The sequence below is a fragment of the Myotis myotis genome, unplaced genomic scaffold, assembly GCF_014108235.1.
Source record: "Myotis myotis isolate mMyoMyo1 unplaced genomic scaffold, mMyoMyo1.p scaffold_m19_p_3, whole genome shotgun sequence".
In the NCBI taxonomy this organism is placed as follows: domain Eukaryota; kingdom Metazoa; phylum Chordata; class Mammalia; order Chiroptera; family Vespertilionidae; genus Myotis; species Myotis myotis.
This window is the reverse complement of record NW_023416335.1, coordinates 107,608,912-107,623,909: the sequence shown is the minus strand read 5'-3', so window position 1 is coordinate 107,623,909 and position 14,998 is coordinate 107,608,912.

The following is a 14,998-nucleotide window of genomic DNA, read 5'->3' as shown; positions in this document are numbered from 1 at the left end:
TCCTTCACCAGGTTAGGGAAGTTTTCTGCCATTATTTCTTCAAACATGTGCTCTATCCCTTACTCAGTTTCTTCACCTTCTAGTATAGTTTCTATGTGGTCTCCATTTTACTTCCTTGGTTATAAGGTTTCTCTCCAGCTAGTCTTTAGTTGATTATTCAGGATGGTTTTTATATATTTTAGTTGTACTTACAGTTTGGTCCTGAGGGAGTGTCAGTGTAGCTTCCACTTAATCTGCCACCATTTTGGAAACTGTAAAATAGTTATTTGAAATGAAATTTTTCTTCTGAGAACTGCTACATGTAAAAGTGATGAGTTCTTTTATAGTTGATGTTTAAATGTTTTGTCTCTTTGCAACCTTTAAAGTTCAGCCACAGAACATCTTATTGACTTGATAAATGCTATTTCCCCAGACCATTTCTCCTGGACCACCTCCCATCTGGTTCCTATCTGCATCTAACATGGCTAGTGCTTTTCTTTTCCCATTGTCTACACACTTATGTTGATTATTATGTTTATTGTTATCTTCTGAGTCTCTGACAAATGTAATACATGCACATTGTAGAAAATTGAGAAACAAATATATGAGAATATGGAAAGAATTTCATCATTCAGTGATAAAATTATTAACACATTGGTAGGAAATCTCTTTGTAGCTATAACACAGACAATTTTTCATATTATAACAAGCCAAAAGTACTTGTTCCAGTTTCTATTTAATTAACAGACAGGGATGTCTCAGAAGGAATCTTGTTGAAACCTTTTTTCAATGAAGCCTTCCTATACTTTCATTTACTGTGCTATATTGGGAGAAGAATTTTAGAAATGAAAGGGGCATGAGATGCAATTTGTTGAATCAAAAATTTTAGCATGCTTAAATTCATTGTGTAGAATAAATATTTTATTTTTTTCATGCCCCGAGCTGCTGAAGTTTGGAACACTCCTTCCATGTTCATTTTTGAAGTTGGTAAACAGCAGCAGTAACTCCCATGAGGTTTGCTTATTCCATTTATTTCCCCCAATTATTTGTACTGTAGTATGCTGACATAACATGTCACTGAATATTTAGGTTTATGTGGTGAAAGTCAGCCAATGACAGTGTGGGTTGGAAAGCAGCTGCATTAGAAAGTTGATATTGAAAGTACTAAAAAGGGTTGATGAGTAGTTTGAGAGATACTTTCTGAGGAAGCATAGTATTTATTACAATGGCTATGCTGGTGTGTGAGGACAGCTCTGCACCCCAGAATTCATGGCTGGCTACTGGATTCTGTGATTACACTGACACTGATTACAGCAATGGTGCAACAGTCTTCATTGGGTTACAATGTCCTAGCCAAAAGTAGAAGCACAAGGAGCACAAGTTTGGGTTAGTTTACTGTTATTGACAAATGTAGAGGTTAAATGAAAGGTCAGAGAAGCTGCCAGATACAGCCAGATTGGAGGTGTTTATGTTATAGACAACGGATATCCCCTTGGATTTTACAAGCACAGCAAACTCCATAACCACAAACACAACCATCCCAGCAACATCTGTTTGGAAACAAAAATAGGGACACTATGGATAAGATTTACCCTGGACTTACTAAATAGAACTTAAACATCATTTAACCAATTAGAAACTCTTTCTGTGAAGCTTTCTGCCCCCACCCAAGAAAATACTTCAATGTACCTTGAATGCTTCCCTGTAAGAAGTTGCTAATATCTAAGCACACAACATGTTTATATCTTGGTTTCTAAATATTATGCTCCACAAAATAAACAAATTATCCTTACAGAAATAGATGATTTCAGAGCCTGTGGGGGAGAAGAAAGTACAAGAAAAGTCTGGGACATCTCCTTATGTCAGAAAGTGAAGAAGTGCTCACAAAATATTTGGAACATGTCATAAGGACACAGAGAGAGGCTTGAAGAGCTCTCACTGGCCAAATGAGGAGCGATATGAGCATCAAAATGAATGATGACAGTAACGAGTTGTAAGTCACTGAATTGTATAAGAATCTCCAAGTCCACATTGATGATAAATAAATGGAGAAAAAAAGGGAAGATCTTCCTTAAAATCAAATGCTATCAGATAAATGTAGAAAGATTAGAGTTAGAAAGTCATCATTTTGTAACCATCAGAGAAAAAAGATAGATTCAGAGCAGAATCATCCATGGATGCCAAAACTTTTGGATGAAAGTTTGGGGAGGAACAGGATATTTGCATCCTCTCCAAATCTTTCACACAGACTACTTGTTAATTACAGAGGTACAAATGGTAACATTATAGTGAAGAGACAGATGATGCACTGAAAGCACCATTTACCTAGCATTTCTGACCCAAATGCATAACCAGAATCTAATTCAAATTGAGGAACAACTGGCCTGAAAATTCAAAACTACCAACGTTATGAAAGACCAGGAAAGCTGAAGTAACTTTCTAGATTAAAAGGATTAAAGAGTCATGACAACTAAATGCAAGGCATGATCCTGGATTGGATTTTGGATCAGTGGTAAGACTGATATAAAAGATGTTATTAGGACAATTGGTGAAATCTAAACATGGACTGTAGATTAGATAACATTGTCATATCAGTTACTTTTTTTCTGAACTTTTGCTTATTATAATAAAAGAAAATGCTATTGTCCTTGGAAAATGCATGATGAAAGAATTTTTGGGTGAAGAGACACATGGTAGTCAGCTAACTCTCAAAAGGATTGGCAAGGCAAGCACTCCCGAGTGGGCAGAGCTGGCACAGAATCCATGCCATCTAGAAGGGGAGAGCTACTGTGACCAAGAGCACAGCCTCAGAACCACCCAGACTGGCTTAAGACAACATCTGGGACCCTGCAGCCACTCCAGCCAAAGATCTGCCACCACAGCTGCAGATCCACGGACACTGGGAATCTAGCCTCCCAGGCAAAGTCTCCTGTGAGTTCCGGAGTGCTCTCTCCTCCCCAATGGGCCCCCCACTTTGGCCCTGGACCCACACATCCTGGCTCCTAGGCTCTCCAGTGACTCTAGAGGGCCCGATGCTCCCACCAACCAGCTGCCATAGACACAGGCCCTGTGTGTCCAGCACCTTGGCTCTCCTGTGACTCTGGGCATGCAATACTCCCGCCAAGCCTGCTGCTTCAGCCACAGGCCCCGTGCAACTCAGCACCTGGACCCTTCAGTGATAGCTAAAATGGGGAGAAAAGAAACAACCCCCAAAGGAAAGAAAAGGAGGAATTGCCAAAATAAGGAAATAAATGAAATAGAGACATGTGATATGTCAGAGAAAGAACTCAAGAGTAAGGGTCACACAATTCATAAATCACATGGATGATAAAATCAACAACTTAAGTAAGAATCAAGGGGAGATATGAGGAAGATGGCAGCTGGCAGGATGGAGGTGAGTGAGAGGGTTTGAGTGAGTGAGGGGGTGAAAGGAGAGTGTGTGGATGTCTGTGGTGTGTGTGTGAGTGAGGGAGGGACAGTTAAATCTGGCAGGAGTATCAGATGCTGGCAGACCAGGCTCTCCTGGACAGGGAGAACCTACCACTGCTGCAGGCACTCCCTGGACTGTGGGGATCAGGCACAGAGCCCACGCCATCTTGAAGGGGAGAGAGGCCCCTTCTAGGAACTCATCAACACCACAACCCAGACTGGCCTTGGACGCTGCCCACGACCCTGCAGCCACTCCAGCCAAATCATGCTGCCCCACCCACAGACCTGCAGACCCTCGAACATCCACCTCCAAGGGTGCACGGATCTTGCAGCAGTAAGTGAAACTTCCTCCTCCCTGGCTGCTGACCTCTGGACACCTTAGTTACGCATCCTAACGCATAGGCCTCCTGAGCCCACTGCCCAACAGGCCAGTCTTGGGTGCCTCTGTGAGCCTCCGCTGAACATGCTTGTATCCAAACAGGGATGCATGGCCCAGCAGTAGAAATTCGGACTTCCCCCTTCCCAGCTGCCTTCCCACAGAAACAGCGGTTATGCAGCTTCAGTGCAAAGGCCCCGCTGAGTGCTCTGCCATGGCAAACAGCACCCGGGTGCTTATGTGAGCTGCTGCTGGGCACATGCGAATCCAACCAAGGGTGAATGGCCCCGGCAGCAAAAACTGAGTCTTCACCCTCCCCAATTGCCAACCGCCGGACACTGCATTTGCGTCTTTCTAGGCCGAAGGCCTTCTGAGCCCTGTCACCCTGGCAGGCGGCTCCCAGGTGCCTCCGTGAGCCCCAGCTGGGCATGTGAGAATCCAACCAAGGACAAAAGGCAGCAAAAATTGGGACTTTCCCCTCCCCAGCTGCTGACCTCTGGACACTGCAGTTGAGCCTTTCCAGCATGCAGGCCTCCTGAGCCCACTGCCCCAAAGGCAGCTCCTGGGTGCCTCCTTGAGCCCCCATCATATCCAAACAAGGGTGCACAGCCCCGACTGTAGAAATTCAGACTTACCCTTTCTGGCTGCTTGCCCAGAGACACTGCAGTTGTGTGGCTTCAGCACACAGGCCCCCTGAGTCCGCCGCCCTGGCAGTCAACTCCTGGGTGCCTCTGTGAACAACCACTAGGTGCACTCATATCCAACCAAGGGGAAAAGTTCTTGGCAGGAGAAACTCGGATTTCCCCCTTCTTGGCTGCCAACCTCCAGTCACTGAAGTTGTACTAATCCAGCGCACAAGTCCCCTTGTGGAGAGTGGCTGCAGTGTTTGGACAGGTTCAAACCTCGGACTACTGAGAGGGCATAGTTCTCTAATTGCCACGTGCAAGTCCCAGCTCGGAGGGGAGAGCACTCCCAGCACAACTATAGCCAACAGCTATAGTTATAAACTTGAACCTATGGTCCAAACACGTGGCCCCACGTGTCTGAGTGATGTGGGCTTGATAGAGTTCAAGTGCATGTAATTGAGTAGGATTGAAACCCATGAGAATGTTGTAAACATCTTTACCATGCCCTTACTTTGCCTCATGAAATCTGGCTATAAAATAAAGACACCGCTTGTAGTCCATGGCGCTGTCTCTCCATCCGGGAGCAGCATCCCACTCAGACCCAGCTTTTTCCCTTGTCTATCTTTTCTCAATCCTTCACTGCCTCCTCTCAGGGTCACTGAACCTGGCTGAGCTGGTGTGGCACATAAGGCACCATGGGGCTGAGTATGCCATGGCCATGCCAGCTTGCCACACCCCCTGAGCCTGATGCCCCAGCAGGCAGCCCCCAGATGCCTCTCTGAGCTACCACAAGGCACGAACCTGGCTTCTGGCATCCAGTCTCTGGTAGTGCCGCTCCAGCATATGGGCCCCCTGAGCCCACTGCCTAAGCAGACAGCTCCTAGGTGCCTCTGTAAAGAGCTGGTGAGTGTGCGTATCCAACCTAGGATGCACAGCTCCCAAAGCAGAAAGAGGGACTTCTCCTTCCATGGGGCCAGTGGCACCCCACAATCTCTCTGATCCAGTGTGTGGGTCACACGAGCACACAACCTAGGCAGACGGCTCCTGGGCACCTTTGTGAGCTGCCACTGAATGTGCCTTTCCAACCAAGGGTGCACAGCTCACTCAGCAGGATCCATAACATCCCCCTCCCAGCTGCCTACCTTTGGGCACCTTGGTAAATTACTGAGAACTCATTCCCTGGAAAAGGTAACATTGTTTCAGCCACAGACTTTGATATTCCCACATATCCAGCTGCTGGCTCTTGAACCCCCTTGTGATTCAGAGAGGGGAATCACTTTGGCCAGAATCCCAGTGCCTCAACCACAGACTATGAGACACATGCCCCACACTGTCACGGGCTCTGAGGCCCTCATAGTGACTTGCAGAGTGATGCTAATCCAGCAAGAGTCACACAACACTGGCAAAAGTCACAGTACCTGAGCCTCAGACCCTAAGACTACTTCCTCCCAGGCTGTGGACTCTGAGACCCCACAGTGAGCACATTGCAGTGAGACATCAGGCAACCTTTTCCACAAGAGCCAGAACCATGGTCACATTCAAAACAACTTGCACAATGAAGCTAGGGGTGAGTCACATTGCCAATTTGTGATGAGATTTCATCCATGAATAAGAAACTAACATTCAAGACCCAACTACATCAAAAGAACCTAAATAGCTCAAGTAGGGGGCTCCATTAGATCACCAAGCCCAGGAGCCCTGAGAGACTGAACCACTGGGTCTGAAAAATCACCAACTACATATCAGCACTGCCAAAAGAACCTGGGTAGCAAAACAGTTAGATCTAAGACATAGAAACACTTAAAACGTTACAGCAAAAAATAGGGAGTCAAAAAAACAATCTCTAAAGAAAAGAAAAAGAGAAATCATCAGGAAGGGAAGTAAATGAAATGGAGGCAAGTAACATGTCAGAGAAAGAATTCAGAGTAATGGTTATGAGGATGCTCAAATGGCTGATGACAAATACACACAACTCAATGGGAATTATAAGGATCTGAATGAGAATGTCACCACTAGGAAAAGGAACCGAGAGGAAATGAAAAATGCCCTAGCTTTAATAAAGAGCACAATGGAAGGCTTAAAAAGTAGATTAGAAGAGGCAGAGGACAGCATCAGCAAATTAAAGGACAAGGTAGGAGAAAACACACAAACATGGCAGCAACTGGAAAGAAAACTTAAAAAGCAGGAGGAGAGCCTAAGGGAGCTTTGGGATAACGTGAAACAAAACAACATCTGCATAATAGGGGAACCAGAAGGAGAGGAAGTGGAGCAGGGAATAGAAAACCTGTTTGAAGAAATAATGACAGAAAACTTCCCTGATGTTGCTAAGAAAAAAGCCACACAAGTCCAAGAAACACATAGAGTCCCAAATAAGATGAACCCCAAAAGACACACACTAAGACACATCATAATTAAACTGGGAAACATCAATGACTAAGTAAGAATCTTAAAAGCTGCTAGAGAGACAGAAAGTTACCTACAAGGGATCTTGCATTAGACCAGGGGTCCTCAAACTATGGCCCACGGGCCACATGCAAATACAAACATTGTATTTGTTACCGTTTTGTTTTTTCACTTCAAAATAAGATATGTGCAGTGTACATAGGAATTTTTTCATAGTTTTTTTTTTAAACTATAGTCTGGCCCTCCAACGGTCTGAGGGACAGTGAACTGGCCCCTTGTTTAAAAAGTTTGAGGACCCCTGCATTAGACTATCAATTGATTTCTCAATAGAAACACACCAGGCAGAAAGAAATAGAATGAAATATACAAAGAGATGCAAAGCAAGGGACTGAATCCAAGAATACTATACCCAGCAAGGCTATCATTCAAAATTTATCAGGAGCTTCATAGACAAAAAGGGCTAAGAGAGTTTATTACCACTGAGTCAACAATCAAAGAAATGCTAAAGGGACTGCTGTAAAAAGAAGAAATAGAAAGGCAGGAAGGAACACAAGCATAAAGAATAAAAATGGCAACAAACAAGTACTTATCAATAATAACATTAAATGTAAATGGATTAAATACTCTAATCAAAAGACATAGGGAAGCTCAATGGATAAGACAATATGACCTATAAATTTGCTGTCTTCAAGAGACCCACCTCAGAACAAAGGATTCACACAAACTGATAGTGAAGGGATCTAAAAAAATGTTTCAGGCAAATGGAAATGAGAAAAAAGCTGGTGTTGCAATACTTATATCTGACAAAATAGCACTCAAAGTAAAGGTCATAACAGGAGATGAGGGGCACTTCATAATACTAAAGGGAGTAATTCAAGAAGAAGATATAACTCTGGTAAACATATATGCACCCAATACAGGAGCACCCAAATACATAAAAAAACTTCTGCAAGATATCAAGGGAGATATGACAGAAATAGAATCATAGAAGGGGATTTTAATACACCACTGACATCACTGGATAAAATCTCTAAAAAAAATCAGCAAAGAAACAGCAATCATAAATGACTCACTAGATCAGATAAACTTAATAAACATCTCAGAACATTTTACCCTTAAGATACAAAATATACATTCTTCTCAAGTGCACATGGCACATTTTCAAAGATAGACCACATATTAGGACACAGGCAAAGTCTCTTCAAATTCAAGAAGATAGAAATCGAGAGACATCTGACCTGCAGGGGCAGGCTAACCAGGCTCGCCTAACTAGGCAGCCTCTGCTACCATTGCAAACAGTCCTGGAGTGGCTGGCTCTTTCTCAGAGGTCTTGTCTTTTTGAAGGGGAGAGCTTCTGTGACTGGGAGCCCAGCCTCACCTCCACCCTGGGTGCCGTCAGAAAACACCAGGGCATCTATAGCCACCCCTGCCAGGGACCTGCTATCTCAGCTGTGGTCCCATGTTCACTGAGACTCCAGCCACCACAGGCGCAGTCTCCAGAGAGTTGCGAAGTGTGCTCCCCTCTGACTGGCCCAACGCTTTAGCCCAAGGCACTGTGACCACATGAGCAGCAGACACGTGAGCAGCCTGCAGTTGACTGAAGAGGAGCAGCCCTGTGAGCAACCTAATCCCATCCAAGGAGCAGCAGCTTTTCGAGTGGCCCACATACCTGTCTAAGGAGCAGCAGCTATGTGCGCAGCCCACACCTGTTTAAGAAGCAGTAGCCACATGAACTGCCCACCCCCTTACAGGGAGCAGCAGCCATGTGAGAAGCCCGCCCCATCTGAGTAGCAGCAGCTGCACAAGCAGCTTGCCCATGACAAAGGAGGGACAATCCCGCACAGCCTGCCCCCATCCAAGGAACAGTAGCCACATACAGCTCGCACCCGTTCGAAGAGCAGCAGCTGTGTGAGCAGCCCACTTCCATCTGAGGAACAGCAGCTATGTAAGCAGCCTGTCCCCATTTGAACAGCAGCAGCTGTGCGACCGGCTCCCCCATCTGAGGAGCAGTAGCCTCCCATGCAGCTCACCTCCATCTGAGGAGTACCAGCCTCATAAGCAGCCTGTCCCCATCCAAGGAGGAGCAGCTTGCCCATGTCTGAGGGACTGGCGGCCCTGAACAGCCCACCCCTGTCCAAGGAGCAGAGGCCACACGCAGCCCACACCCACTGAACGAGTAGCAGCCATATGTGCAGTTCACCCCCATCCCAGGAGCAGCAGCTGTGCAAGAGACCCACCCACATATGAGGAGCAGCAGAGCGAGCAGCCCACCACCATACGAGGGGTAGCAGTCCTGTGAGCAACCTGCACCTGTCTGGAAAAGCAGCCTCACAGAGAGCAAGCCCATGACCCAGGAGCAGCAGTCCCTGTGAGCAGCCTATCCCATTCCGAGGAGCAACAGCTTGTGAGCAACCTGCACCCACTCTAGGGACAGCAAAACACGCAGCCTGCCCCATCCAAAAATGAGCAGCCACGTGCTGCCCACCCTGTCTGAGGAGCAGCAGCCCCATGAGCAGCCCTCCCCTGTTCAAGGAGCAGTGGCCCTATGAGCAAACCACCCCAGTCTGAGGAGCAACAGGCATGTAAGCAGCCTGCCCCTATACAAGGAGCAGCAGCCTCGTGAGCACCCCACCCTGTCCAAGGAGCAGCAGCAGTGTGAGCAGCCTCCCCCAACCAGCCAGAGGAGGAACCATTGATACGAGTACCACCCACCAGAGGAGCCGCCCCCAATTGCCTAGTAGCTGTTGCTACTAGGAGTAGCCACTACACTATGAGCAACTGCCACCCAAGGAGCAGCCCCTAGACTACTCTATTTTTTCTTTTTTTTCCCCCTACACTACTCTAAATCTAGATCCTTCAGTGAGATAAAAAAATGGGTAGACAAAGAAACCCCCAAAGGTGAGAAAAGGAGGAATCGCCAGAAAAGCAGCTAAGTGAAACGGAGGCATGCAATATGTCAGAAAAAGAATTCAGACTGAGGGTCATACCGTTCATAACCTGGATGAATAAAAAAATCAACAACTTATGTAAGAATCAAGAAGAAATGAAAAGTGATATAGCTGCAATAAAAGCACCATGGAAAGTTTCAACAGTAGACTAGGAGAAGCGGAGGACCAAATTAGCGAATTAGAAGACAGGGAAGTAAAACACACCCAAACTGAACGGCAAATGGAGAAAAAAATTAAAAGAAAAAAGGAGAGCCTAAGGGAGCTTTGGGACAACATGAAACGAAGCAACATACAAATAATAGGGGTGTCAGAACAACAGGAAGAGGAACAAGGGTTAGAAAACCTATTTGAAGAAATAATGTCAGAAAACTTCCCTGATGTGGGGAGGAAAAAAGTCACACAAGCACAGAGAGTCCCGAACAAGGTGAACCTGAAAAGACCCACACCAAGACACATCACAATTATGATGGCAAATGCTCAGGACAAAGAGAGAATCTTAAAGGCTGCAAGAGAGAGACAGAAAGTTATGTACAAGGGATCTCCCATTAGATTATCAAATGATTTCTCAACAGAAACACATCAGGCCAGAAAAGAATGGAAGGAAATTTACAAAGTGATGCAAAGCAAGGGACTGAATCCAAGAATACTCTATCCAGCAAGGCTATCATTCAAAATTGAAGGGGAAATAAGGAGCTTCACAGACAATAAAAGGCTAAGGGAGTTTATCACTACAAAGCCAGTAATGCAAGAAATGCTAAGAGGACAGGTGTAAAAAGAAGAAATAAAAGGGAAGAAGGAACACAGGCACAAAAAATTAAAAATTAACACAAAAAGTACCTATTAATAATAATTTTTTAAACGTAAATGAACTAGATGCTTCAATCAAAAGACATCGAGTGGCTGAATGGATGAAAAAAAAGAAAAACATGACCCATATACATGCTGTCTACAAGAGACCCACCTCAGAACAAGGGACACACACGGACTGATAGTGAAGGGATGGAAAATTATCTTTCAGGCAAATGGAAATGAAAAAAAGCTGTAGTAGCTATACCTACATCTGACAAAATAGAACTCAAAGTGAAGGCCATTAAAAGGTATAAGAAAGGCCACTTCATAATACTAAATGAATTGATACAACAAGAGGACATAACCATGATAAAAACTTATGCAACCAATGCAGGAGCACCCTGACACATAAAAAAAACTCCTGGAAGATATCAAGGAAGAGTTTGACAACAATACAATCATAGTAGGGTTCTTAAACACACCACTGACATCATTGGATAAATACGCTAGACAAAAAATCATCAAAGAAATAGCAATCCTAAATGACTCACTAGATCAGATAGACTTAATTGACACCTTCAGAACATTTCACCCCAAAAGCCACGGAATATATGTTCTCCTCAAGTGCACATGGGACATTTTCAAAAATAGACCACATAATGGGTCACAAGCAAAGTCTCCCCAAATTTAAGAAGATTGAAATCATACCAAGCATCTTCTCAGACCACAATGACATAATATTAGAAATAAACTACAATAAAAACAATCCAAAAAACTCAAACACTTGGAAGCTGAATAGCATGCTACTAAATAATGATTGGGTTACCAATGAGATCAAAGGAGAAATTAAAAACATCCTGGAAAGTAATGACAATAAAAACACAACAATCCAAAATTTATGGGACACAATGAAAGCAGTCCTGAGAGGGAAGTTTATAGCTCTGCAGGCCTACCTCTCAAAACAAGAAAAAATGATAGTAAAACATCTAACTCTACAACTCAGAGAATTAGAAAGAGAGCAACAAGAAAAGCCCAGAGTGAGCAGAAGGAAGGAGATAATAAAGATCAGAGCAGAAATAAATGACATAGAGACCAAAAAAAAAAAAAATACAAAATATCAATGAAACCAAGAGCTGGTTCTTTGAAAGGATAAAAAAGATCGATGAACCTCTATCCAGACTCACCATGAAGCAAAGAGAAAGAACCCAAATAAACAAAATCAGAAATGAAAGAGGAAAAATAATAACAGACCCCACAGAAATTCAAAGAATTGTTAAAAATTACTTTGAACAACTCTACTCCAACAAACTAGACAACCTGGAGGAAATGGACATATTCTTAGAAAAATACATCCTTTTAAAATTCAATCAGAAAGATTCTAAAAATCCTAATAGGCCAATAACTATTGGAGAAATTTCTCCCAGCAAACAAAAGCCCAGGGGCCAGACGGCTTCATAGGGGATTTTTACCAAACATTCAAGAAAGAACTAAAACCTATCCTCCTCAGACTATTCCAAAACATTCAAGTAGAAGTAACACTTCCTAGCTCATTCTATGAAGCCAGCATCACCCTAATACCAAAACCAGGTAAAGATAACACAATGAAAGAGAATTATAGACCAATATCCCTCATGAACATAGATGCCAAAATACTCAACAAAATTCTAGCAAATTGGATCCAGAAATACATCAGAAAGATCATACACCATGACCAAGTAGGATTTATTCTGGGGATGCAAGGATGGTACAATGTCCACAAATCAATAAATGTGATATTCCACATAAACAAATTGAGAGCTAAAAATCACATAGTCATATCAATTAATGCAGAAAATGCATTTGACAAAATCCAACACCCTTTCTTGATAAACACTCTCAGCATGGTAGGAATAGTAGGAACATACCTCAACATAATGAAAGCCATATATGACAAACCCACAGCCAACACCATACTCAATGATCAAAAACTAAAACCATTCCCCCTAAGAACAGGAACAAGATAGGGATGCCCACTCTCACTATTCCTGTTCGACATAGTACTGGAAGTACTAGCCATTGTGATCAGCCAAGAAGAAGAAATAAAGGCATCCAAATTGGAAAAGAAGAATTAAAACTCTACTTATTTGCAGATGACATGATACTCTACCTAGAAAACCTTAAAGACTCCATCAAAAAATTATTAGACTTAATAAATGAATTTGGCAATGTAGCAGGATAAAAAATTAATGCCAAGTAATTTATGGCATTAATTACACCAATAGTGAACTTACAGAAAGAGAAACTAAAAAAGCAATCCCATTTACCATTGCACCAAAAAAATTAAGATACCTAGGAATAAACTTAACTAAGGCGGTAAAAGACCTATATGCGAAAAACTACAGGACACTGAAAAAAGAGATAGAGGAAGACATAAACGGATGGAAGGACATACCGTGTTCATGGATTGGTAGAATCAACATCATCAAAATGTCCATACTACCCCAAGGAATCTATAGATTCAATGCAATCCCCATTAAAATACCACTGGCATATTTCACAAATCTAGAACGAACATTCTAAAAATTCATCCGGAATAAAAAAGGACCTTGAATAGCTGCAGCAAACTTGAGAAAGAAGAACAAAGTAGGTGGGATCTCAATACCAGATATCAAGCTGTATTACAAAGCCACTGTTCTTAAAATATCTTGGTACTGGCACAAGAACAGACATATAGATCAATGGAATAGAATAGAGAACCCAGAAATCGACCCAAACCACTATGCTCAATTAATATTTGACAAATAAAATCTGAACATACAATGGAGTCAAGACAGTCTCTTCAACAAATTGTGTTGGGAAAATGGGACAAATACATGGGGGGAAAAAGAAAATAGACCAGCAACTTACACCATACTCAAAAATGGAATAAAAATGCAAAAGGACTTAAATATAAGATGGGAAACCATAAAAATACTAGAGGAATCCGCAGGCAGCAAAATCTCAGACATATGACAAAGCATTTCCTTCACTGAGGCTGCTCCTAGGGCATTGGAAACTAAAGAGAAAATAAACAAATAAAAGGCTTTTGCATAGCAAAAGAAATAATCAACAAAACCACTAGAAAGCCCACTGTATGGGAGAACATTTTTGCAAATGTTATCACCAATAAGGGTTTAATCTCCAACATTTATAGGGAACCCATACAACTTAGCAAAAGGAAGATAAACAACCCAATCAAAAAATGGGCAATGGACTTAAATAGATACTTTTCGAAAGAAGACATAAGGAAGGCCACGAGACATATGAAAATATGCTCAAAGTCACTAATTATATGAGAGATGCAAATCAAAATGACAATGTGGTACCATCTCAATGTGTCAGAATGTCAAAAAATCACAAATGACCAGTGCTGGCGATGATGCGGAGAAAAAGGCACCCTCGAGCACTGCTGGTGGGAATACAGACTGGTGCAGTTACTGTGGAGAACAGTATGGAGTTTCCACAAAAAGCTAAAAATGGAACTCCCATTTGACCCTCCGATCCCAATTCTAGGAATATATCCCAAGAAACTAGAAACACCAATCAGAAAGGATATATGCACCCCTATGTTCATAGCGGCACAATTCACCATAGCTAAGATTTGGAAACAGCCTAATGTTGATGAGTGTAGTATAACCTGTGGTATATCTACACAATGGAATACTACACTGTGGTAAAAAAGAAGAAATTCTTATCATTTGGGTCATGTTTTTCTTTTTTTTCATCCATTCAGCCACTCGATGTCTTTTGATTGGAGCATCTAGTTCATTTACGTTTAAAAAATTATTATTAATAGGTACTTTTTGTGTTAATTTTTAATTTTTTGTGCCTGTGTTCCTTCTTCCCTTTTATTTCTTCTTTTTACACCTGTCCTCTTAGCATTTCTTGCATTACTGGCTTTGTAGTGATAAACTCCCTTAGCCTTTTATTGTCTGTGAAGCTCCTTATTTCCCCTTCAATTTTGAATGATAGCCTTGCTGGATAGAGTATTCTTGGATTCAGTCCCTTGCTTTGCATCACTTTGTAAATTTCCTTCCATTCTTTTCTGGCCTGATGTGTTTCTGTTGAGAAATCATTTGATAATCTAATGGGAGATCCCTTGTACATAACTTTCTGTCTCTCTCTTGCAGCCTTTAAGATTCTCTCTTTGTCCTGAGCATTTGCCATCATAATTGTGATGTGTCTTGGTGTGGGTCTTTTCAGGTTCACCTTGTTCGGGACTCTCTGTGCTTGTGTGACTTTTTTCCTCCCCACATCAGGGAAGTTTTCTGACATTATTTCTTCAAATAGGTTTTCTAACCCTTGTTCCTCTTCCTGTTGTTCTGACACCCCTATTATTTGTATGTTGCTTCGTTTCATGTTGTCCCAAAGCTCCCTTAGGCTCTCCTTTTTTCTTTTAATTTTTTTCTCCATTTGCCGTTCAGTTTGGG